Below are 10,055 nucleotides of genomic sequence, written 5' to 3'. Positions count from 1 at the left end.
ACCTAAACTATTGAAGCTCCCCACAAGTGACCCCATTTTGGACACTAGACCCCCCACGGAACTTATCTAGATGTGTGGTGAGCACTTTGAAACCCCAAGTGTTTCACAGAAGTTTATAACACTCGGACGTGAAAATAAAAAAATAATTTTTTTCCACAAAAATGATATTTTTGCCCCCAATTTTTTATTTTCCTAAGGGTAACAGGAGAAATTGGACCCCAAAAATTGTTTTGCAATTTGTCCTGAGTAGGCTGATACCCTACATGTGGGGGTAAAACACTGTTTGGGCGCATGGCAGAGCTTGGAAGGGAAGGAGCACCATTTGACTTTTTCAACTCAGAATTGGCTGGAATTGAGATCAGACGCCATGTTGCATTTGGAGAGCCCCTGATGTGCCCAAACAGTGGAAACCCCCAATTATAACTCCAACCCTAACCCCAACACACCCCTAACCCTAATCTGAGCCCTAACCCTAGCCCTAACCCTAAGGCTGTGTGCACACGCTGCGGATTTTGCTGCGGTTCCGCAGCGGTTTTGGCTGCTGCGGACCCGCAGCAGTTTCTGCTGCGGTGTACAGTACCATGATTCCCTATGGGAATCAAAAACCGCAGTGCAGACGGTGCAGAATTTTCCGCGCGGATTATCTGCGGTTTTCAATCCGCAGAAAGAATTGACATGTCAATTCTTTCTGCGGATTCTCCTGCGGTTTGCCATCTCCTCTATTGAGGAGATGAAAAACCGCAGGACAAAACCGCAGAGCAATCCGCAGGTAAAACCGCAGGTCTTCTGACCTGCGGTTTCACCTGCGGATTTTACAAAATCCGCACGGATGAATCCGCAACTAATCCGCAGCGTGTGCACACAGCCTTACCCTAACGGGAAAATGGAGATAAATACTTTTTTTTTAGTTTTATTATTTTTCCCTAACTAAGGGGGTGATAACGGGGGGTTTGATTTACTATTTATGGCGGTTTTTATGTTTGGCAGCTGTCACACGCTAAAAGACGCTTTTTATTGTAAAATAGTTTTTGCATCACCACATTTTGAGAGCTATAATTTTTCCGTATTTTGACCCACTGAGTCATGTGAGGTCTTATTTTTTGCGGGACGAGTTGACGTTTTTATTGGTACCATTTTCGGGCACGTGACATTTTTTGATCGCTTTTTATTCCTATTTTTGGGACGCAGAATGAACAAAAACCAGCGTTTCATGAATTTCTTTTGGGGGGGTGCGTTTACACCGTTCCGCGTGCGGTAAAATTGATAAAGCGGTTTTATTCTTCGGGTCAGTACGGTTACAGCGATACCTCATTTAGGTTGTTTTTTTATGTTTTTGTCGGTTTTATGCAATGAAAACTATTTTATATAAAAAATAATTATTTTTGTATCGCTTTATTCTGTGAGCTATAACTTTTTTATTTTTTCGCTGATGATGCTGTGTGGCGGCTCGTTTTTTGCGGGACAAGATGACGTTTTCAGCGGTACCATGGATATTTATATGCGTCTTTTTGATCGCGCGTTATTACACTTTATGTTTGGCGGTATGATAATAAATCATTATTTTTTGCTTCGTTTTTTATTTTTATTTTTTAAGGGGTTCTCTAAAAGGGTTAACTAATGGGACGGTTTTATAGGGCGGGTCATTACGGACGCGGCGATACCTAATATGTGTACTTTTATTGTTTTTTTTTTATTATTTCCAAAAAATGGATTTATTGAGGGAATATATATATTTTTTTTTTCTAATTTATTTGGCGATTTTTTTTAATTTTTACATTTTTTTTTATTTTTTTTTTTTACTTTATTACATAGTCCCAGGTGGGACATCACTGTCCTGTGACAGATCGCTGATCTGTCACATCACAGATCACTGTGACAGATCAGCGATCTGTCACAGGCATTGAAGAAGACTTCCTCTTGCCTGCGCTTTCCCCGAAGGCCCCCGTCGCCATCTTGGATTCGGGGGCCTGGAGGATAGGAGCCCCCCGCAGCAGCGTTGCACATTGCGCTGCCGTGGGGGGCTCAGGGAAGCACGGAGGGAGCCCCCTCCCTGCCGATGCTTCCCTTTAACTCCCGGTACACCGCGATCATGTTTGATCGCGGTGTGCAAGGGGTTAACGTGTCGGGGGCGGTCCGTGACCGCCCCTGACACATAGTGCCGGGTGTCAGCTGTGATAATCAGCTGACACCCGGCCGCGATCAGCGGCGCTCACCACGTGGGCGCCGCTGATCGCGGTAGACGTACTATCCCGTCCACGGTCATACGGGCCCGGGTACCGTGGACGGGATAGTACGTCGGATGTCAGGAAGGGGTTAAAGATCTTGCAATAGATTTAATTATTTTCATTTGAAATGTAGGGGGTGCATTCACAAGACAGATTCGCCTCTCCTGGACCGTGCCCCAAAGGATTATATATCTACCCTCTGTGTCCACGACCAAACCCTCCTGTATGAATGGGAAGGAATTATGTAGCAATATAGCGACACCTCGTTTTCTTATCATGGGTAGCAAGAAAAAAACTTGAGTAAAGCTTATGAAAAAATTTGGGAGATGAGTTATTAGAGAAATGAGTTTCCTGTAGGAAAAGCACATCAGGGGAATGTTTCTGGTAATCAATAAAGGCGCGTTTCTTTTTATCGGGGAGTTGAACCCCGTAACCTTGGGCGATAGTACCTTATACATTAAGTATGCATAGAGAGATTCTAATGAAATTTCTAACTAAACTACGACCCGGAACAGGCATTTTCACCTTAATCACAAATCCAAAAATATTTTGACGACATCTCATCAACACTCTTTTAGAAAAGGGAGGGAAGGAAGGGTAACAAAAAATACAACAACAAGAGAAATGGTCACAACAAATGACCAGTTTGTGGGCTATAGTGCGCCGGCCCACTACCATAGGCAGTAACAGCCCAAAATGGAGTGGCATATTTACTCCAGGGGCACAACACTCCACTAATTGGAAAAGGAAACAATATTATTCATAAGTTGTTATAAAAAGCATCAAATAGTAATACTATCAGAACGATATCTCCGCATTTTGGCCGCTCTTTGAGAATATTCCAGCACATTTGTAAATAGTGGACTCAAGAATTAGACTATTTGTTGTGCTGTGATTTACTGAGTCTAGCATGACGAACTTCCCTCCACTCTCTGCACAGTCTCGGTCTCTGTGGTAAGGCTCCCGAATCAGAAATCGGGATGCCTGCTTTCTCCAGCGCTTTTCTCCCTTCCTCGTAATTTCTTGGAGAATAGGTGGAGTTGCCGTAGGAGAAAATTAAAGCATGTGGAAATCCCCACCTGTATTGAATCCTTGGTTTTATTAAGGCTAGAGTTAAATCTTTCATGGCTTTTCTCCTTATTAGAGTTGCCGGGCAAATATCAGGAAACAGAGATACGGTATCTGGGACACCTGGTAAGTTGTTCAGTTTTCGAGCAGCGGATAGAATCAGGTCTCTGGATTCTTCATGGTGCATTTTATGGACAACATCCCTAGGTGAGGCATCAGATTTGGGACTTCCCAAGGCCCTGTGGATCCTGGTTATTTTTAAAGAATTAGGGTCTGCTTGGGGCAGGAGGGTGCAGAAGAGATTTGAGGCAACCTCCATTAGATTGGAGCTACTTTCCGGCAGTCTTTTAATTCTGATATTGCCTCGGCGAGATCGATTTTCCAAATCCTCACACTTTAGCTCTAGGAACTCGAGCCTAGCATCTTGTTCCTGTAGTTGCTCTCTAATATGTTCAGTGGCATCTGCTGTATCATCCATTCTTCTTTCCAAATCATTGGTTCTTTGAGCAAATGGCCAAGTTCTCCAAAAAATATGACATAGTTGTCATGGGAGATTTCAACTATCCAGACATTTGTTGGGAATCTCTCTCAGGCAAAACTAACAGGTCAAGGAAATTCTTATCCTCTCTTGCTGACAACTTTATCTTCCAAAAGGTAGGGGAAAAAAAAGGGGAACTGCTACCCTGGATCTAATCCTTATAAACAGGGAGGAAATGGTTGAGGAGGTAAAAGTGTCTGGGACCCTAGGCGGTAGCGACCATGCTATTTTAGAATTTTGGATAACTAGAGGAGGAAGACCTTTGAAGACTCAGACGTCAAGGTTAGATTTCAGCAAGGCAGATTTTAAGGGATTCAGAAAGAGAATTGGAGGGATCCAATGGCTGGATATCCTTAAAGACAAAAATGTCCAGGAATGATGGTAAATCTTGAAAAATGAAATTCTCCAAGCACAATTGTTAACAATTCCAAAAAGAGGGAAGAATAGGAAGCATTTAAGGAAGCCAAGATGGATGAACACAGAACTTAAGCACATGCTAAAAAGGAAGAAAAAAAGTTTATAAAATGGAAAGAGGGAGGCATATCTAAAGAAGAATATAATGCTGTCTGCAGAACCTGCAGGGCACAAATCAGATTATCTAAAGCTGACAATGAATTGAGGCTTGCAAGAGATGTCAAAAGCAATAATAAAGGCTTTTGGGGATATGTCAAAAGTAAAAGAAAAGTCAAAGATGCTATAGGATTCTTACAGGATGAAAATGATGAAATGGTAAGACAGGATGTTGAGAAGGCCGAACTTTTAAATTCCTATTTTGCATCTGTTTTCTCTCAGAAAGGAAATGTAACATCAACTGTTCTTCACTGTCCTATTAAGGCAATAGAAGAATCCAGGATATCTATAAACAGAAAGATAGTGAGGAAACACTTAGCTAACCTAAATTAATTCAAGTCTCCAGGTCCAGATGAATTACACCCCAGAGTACTGAAGGAGATAGCAGAAGAAATTTTTGAACCCCTCTCCATAATCTTTGAAAATTCTTGGAGAACAGGAGAAGTCCCAGAAGACTGGAGAAGAGCAAATGTTGTTCCTATCTTCAAAAAGGGGAAGAAGGTGGACCCAGGCAACTATAGGCCGGTGAGTCTGACTTCTATACCAGGAAAGATCTTTGAACAAATTATTAAAACAACATGTATGTCAGTACCTGGATAAGAATGAAGTGATTAAACAGAGTCAGCATGGGTTTGTAACTAATAAGCCATGTCAGACTAACTTAATTTCCTTCTATGACAGAATCACTGATTGGGTGGATCAAGGAAATGCTGTAGATATAGTATATCTTGACTTCAGCAAAGCATTTGACAAAGTATCTCATACAATCCTTATTGAAAAAAATGACCAAGTATGGAATGGACAAGGCAACTGTTAGGTGGATTCATAACTGGCTTAGTGATCGGACCCAAAGAGTGGTCGTAAATGGCTGCACATCCAGTTGGAAGAATGTCTCAAGTGGGGTACCACAGGGCTCTGTCCTGGGCCCTGTATTGTTCAACATCTTTATCAACGATTTAGATGAAGGAATTGAGGGTAAACTGATTAAATTTGCTGATGACACAAAGCTAGGAGGGATAGCTAATACTAGAGAAGAGAGAGAGAGGATTCAAAAAGATATAAATAAACTGGAGAAGTGGGCAGCAACTAACAGAATGGTTTTTAACAGGGAAAAATGCAAAGTACTACATCTGGGCAATAAAAATGAAAAAAGCATATACAGAATGGAGGGAATAGGCCTAAGCAACAGCACATGTGAAAAAGATTTGGGTATACTAATAGATCACAGACTGAATATGAGTCAACAGTGTGATGCAGCAGCAAAAAAGGCAAATGCAATTCTAGGATGTATTAACAGAAGCATACAGTCTAGATCATGTGAAGTCATTATTTCCCTCTACTCCTCTTGGGTCAGACCTCATCTGGAATATTGTGTCCAGTTTTGGGCACCACATTTTAAAAAAGACATCAATAAACTGGAGAAAGTTCAGAAAAGAGCAACCAGAATGGTGACCGGTCTGCAAACCCTGTCTTATGAGGAAAGGTTGCAGGATTTGGGAGTTTAGTTTGCAAAAGAGAAGACTGAGAGGAGACTTAATAGCTGTCTACAAATATCTAAAGGGCTGTCACATTGTAGAAGGATCAACTTTATTCTCATTTGCACAAGGAAAGAAGCAATGGGATGAAACTGAATGGGAGGAGACACAGATTAGATATTAGAAAAAACTTTTTGACAGAGTGATCAATGAGTGGAACAAGCTGCCACGAGAAGTGGTGAGTTCTCCTTCAATGGAAGTCTTCAAACAGGCTGGACAGACATCTGACTGGGATGATTTAGCGAATCCTGCTTTGAGCAGGGGGTTGGACCAGATGGCCCAGGAGGTCCCTTCCAACTCTACGATTCTATGATTCAATATCCTGGATCTGCTGCGTGAAATTGCTTACAGCAGAAGATAACTCAGCTCTGAAAGTTTTCTGAATGGTAGCCATTGTCATTGGAATCATGTTTGTTGGAGTAGTCAAGTTAGTTTGCTGTGAGCTCTGGGGGGAGATCCCGGTGTTCAATGAGGTTGATTGTGACGCTGACATAGTCCGATTAGCTGGTTTTGTACGTTGAGACATCAGTTGTGTGATCGGACGGGTATTGCTTTCTGATGTAGCAGATTTTTTGGGACGCATTGCTCAGAGACCTCCTGCGTTCTGAAAGTTATCGCATGACAAATTCTTACATGGGTGGGTGCATACTTGTGCCTGTGGTGACAGATCTAGTGTTCCATAATTATAGTCCACCAGTATCGTCCATGCCCTCCGTGTTGGATTTTAGCAAGACATGGGGTGAATTTTATAGAACAGAGTATGCCTCTGGTGCAGTTCTGCTGCAATACCCCTTTTATTTTACAGGAGCAAGGGGGCGTATGAGCCTGTTGGTCAGAGTAACAGCCCAAAATAGGAAAACAGAAAAGAGAATTGGTAAAAGAGAAGAAAATATTCTCTCTTCCTTTTTTTTTTTTTTTTTAAGTATGTGCAATTGCATCAAGAAGCCAGCAGGTGGAGTCCCAAGCCTTTATACCTAAAGACAGGGTATCACTGGAGATTATATGAACTATTCTCCTTCATTTGGGGGCTAGGTTGAACATACTGTATAACCCTCTGATAGCCAGGGTCGGGATACAGCAGGGTTCCCGCAATCTTTTCATGCACTCTGCTACTCAGAGAGGGTCCCACTAGTGTGCCACAGTATGACTCCTGCTGTCCTCCTGCAATAATGAGTGGTCCCGCAGCCCCAGCCAGTCACCCACCTCCAGGGCACAGCACGCTGCTAGCCTCGTCCTCACAGCATTCCCGGTGTCACCTCAGGATCTATCACCGCTCACGCCGTGGGTCGTCCGCCCAATCCAGGTCGTGGCTCCGCCGGATGTATAGGCCGCAGCAAGCTCCGTGGTCTCCCTTGGCGCGCCCGGCGTCCAGGAGAGAGCTCCCCCCGCGCGATCGCCAGATGACAGCAGAAGGTGATGTGGTTGGCAGACCATGTTTACCAGTGGAGGATACATATAAGCTACTTAAAGCCTTTAGGTAAACAATAGGCTTGAAGAAGAAGACTGATAAATTCATAGCAGATGTGATGTTTGGAGGGTTAGGGCAGAGAAAGGAATGCACCTTTTTCCATCATACATGACTGCACCACGAGAGAGGGGATCCGCCAAACAAGAACAGGAAACCTTCAAGATAAAAGGGGCGGCTCATCTCTCCACATCAGTTGGTTTCCTGTCCTTAATGGGGAACACTCAAGATGAAGATTCTTGAAGAAAGAGGATGCCTAGGTCGGATGGTTACTGGCAGGCACCGGTCTGCTACATCCATCACCAGGTACCTGTAGTCGCCTCAGGGGCCATGTATTTCCATGCCCCCCCCCCGAGCAAATGCATGGCCACAGCCCGTGAGGCAAATTCCCGGGTGAAGTTTCGAGCCTCGGAGGCCACATGGCGTGTACCCTCCCTGATGCCGACATGCCCCATAGAAGTCAACGGAGGCGTCTTTCTGTGCTCCCACAGAACAGCACAGCAGGTGGCCATGCAGCCCGTGAGACACATCAGAGCCCGGGCAGAATTAAAACTCCTCGGAGGCCTCCTTTTAAAGGTCCCTCCCTGTTGAGTACAAGCCAGGACACTGTGGACTGCCCTAGGAGATAGTGCCTGCAAACAGTGGTGGCCAGGGCAGCGTGGTGGCTTCTTCCTGAGACAAGGTCCATGGGGGCCACAGGTGGGAGGGCAGCAGCAGCAGGTGTCATGGCGGCCAATGGCAGGGGAACGCCGCAATAGGCCTGGGCACGCACCGGAAGGGAAAGCCGGGTACGTGCAGCTGATGGGGACACCCTAGCACAGGTAGTTATCTGGTACATGAGCGGGAGCGCGCACCGGAAGTGGAATCCGGGTGCACGCAGCGGCGTGTACACCTGGAAACTTGGGGCAAGTGCCAGTGATCTGCAGGCTGGGAGCGAGCACCGGAAATAGAATCCTGCACACCCAGGAGCTTGGGCAGCTGCAGGGATGAAGGGGCACGCACTGATTGCCAGAGGCATGGCAGCAAGCAAGCGTGACAAGTAGCGCAAGCGGCCGGCAGGTGCAGGATCAACCAGGTGTTTAATTAAAAAAAAAAAAAAAAAAAAGGAGCATGCTGGTATTTAAACTCAGCAGAAGTGCTGGCGGGCGTCACCAAGCCGTTACCTGGTTATATGTGACTGCTCTCGTCAGGAAGCAGCAGCTAAGCAGCTTGAGGGATGGAGAGTCCTTCGCCAGAGCACTTGCAGCCGCACCAGGAGGTGCAGGAGAGGCGGTCTCGCTAAAATGAGAAGAGCCAGATGCGCCTCAGCAGCAGTGGGAGCCGCACGGGCGGATCGTCACCGTTCCAAAAAGGAGGGGTCCTTAGTCTCTCTGGGAGACAGTAAAAAGACCAGTCAGCCTCCAGATCCGGTACCCATTCTATGAAGCATCTAAATGGTGAGTGAGCTTTGAGAAAGTCCAGCACGCTAATGTCTGTTCTCTCTCTCTCTTTTGTCTCCTCTCTCCCCTCTTTTTTCATACATTGATGGGGTGGAGTGTAGGAGGCCCCTAAGAAGAGTAGATCAAAATCTAAGAATAAGGAATGTCCCTTATGCAATAGTCCCTTAGGAGCATCCTGGAATAAAAGATTGTGCCAGGACTGTATTAATAAAACAGTAGCGGAAGAGACACCCTCTTTCGCTGATAATCTGAAATCCCTGATTCAGTAGGAGGTCTGTAAATCAGTGAGGGCTTTACCATCAGCAGATACTGATAAAGCGAGAGATAGGTCCAGCCCCTCGGTAGTCTCTCAGGAGGACTCCACAGGATCAGAGGAGGACTCTGATAAATCCTGCTATTCAGATAGTTCCGATGAGGAAGACGCATTCCCAGTGGAAGCTACAGATAAGCTTATAAAAATGTGTCTGGTTTATCTAAGCATTTTCTAGAAAAACATGGGGGCAATTTATGTAGTCTCAAAGTAAAGGGAATAGAACGGGTAGTGAAACCCCCCAGAGGGGTGACTGGGAATATTTACTACATTGTCGGGAAGCGTTTTGGATACTTGCGCTTGATGCACGATACCCGCAAGGTTTAAATTATAGGAATGATCTCATGTATTTTTATTGAGCACTGAGGTTTTTTTTTTCTCTCTTTCTCTTTTGAGGATTGTAGATTTCTATATATTATGAATAAGATTAATGTGTTATTTGTAATTTGTCATGTATTTGCATATTCATACGTACGTAATGCATACATATTTTTGTACATTTTATGTGTTTATTGGTGTTCAGGTGTCTTTTCAAGCAAGGGAGTGACTTCACCGGTAATCTGAGGGCTTAATTGCCTGCCTCCTTGATTATACACATGTGTGGAGTCTCTTGCTTGGTTGAGAATATTTATAACTAGTTTGCAATTTATTTTGTTTTATGCCTCTGAAGAACCTGTTGTGGGGTTCGAAATGCGTAAGGCGTGGGGGTCTTCTTCCCCTTTCTGTTTTTATTATGAAAATATGTGAATAAAGTTTCCTGTGGATTTTATCAAGTCTTCAGTGCCGGATCTTCCTTCTCTTCTTACATAAGCTTATAAAAGCAATCTGATCTACCATGGGGCTGGTAGATGAGCGAGCAACAAAGACAGCTCAGGAACTCATGTTTAGCAGTTACAAAAGAAGAA

This window comes from Dendrobates tinctorius, unplaced genomic scaffold (genome assembly GCF_039654945.1).
Source record: "Dendrobates tinctorius isolate UK_male_01 unplaced genomic scaffold, ASM3965494v1 ptg000308l, whole genome shotgun sequence".
NCBI lineage: Eukaryota > Metazoa > Chordata > Amphibia > Anura > Dendrobatidae > Dendrobates > Dendrobates tinctorius.
The sequence above is the reverse complement of the archived record's forward strand: the minus strand, read 5'-3'. Positions refer to the sequence as shown.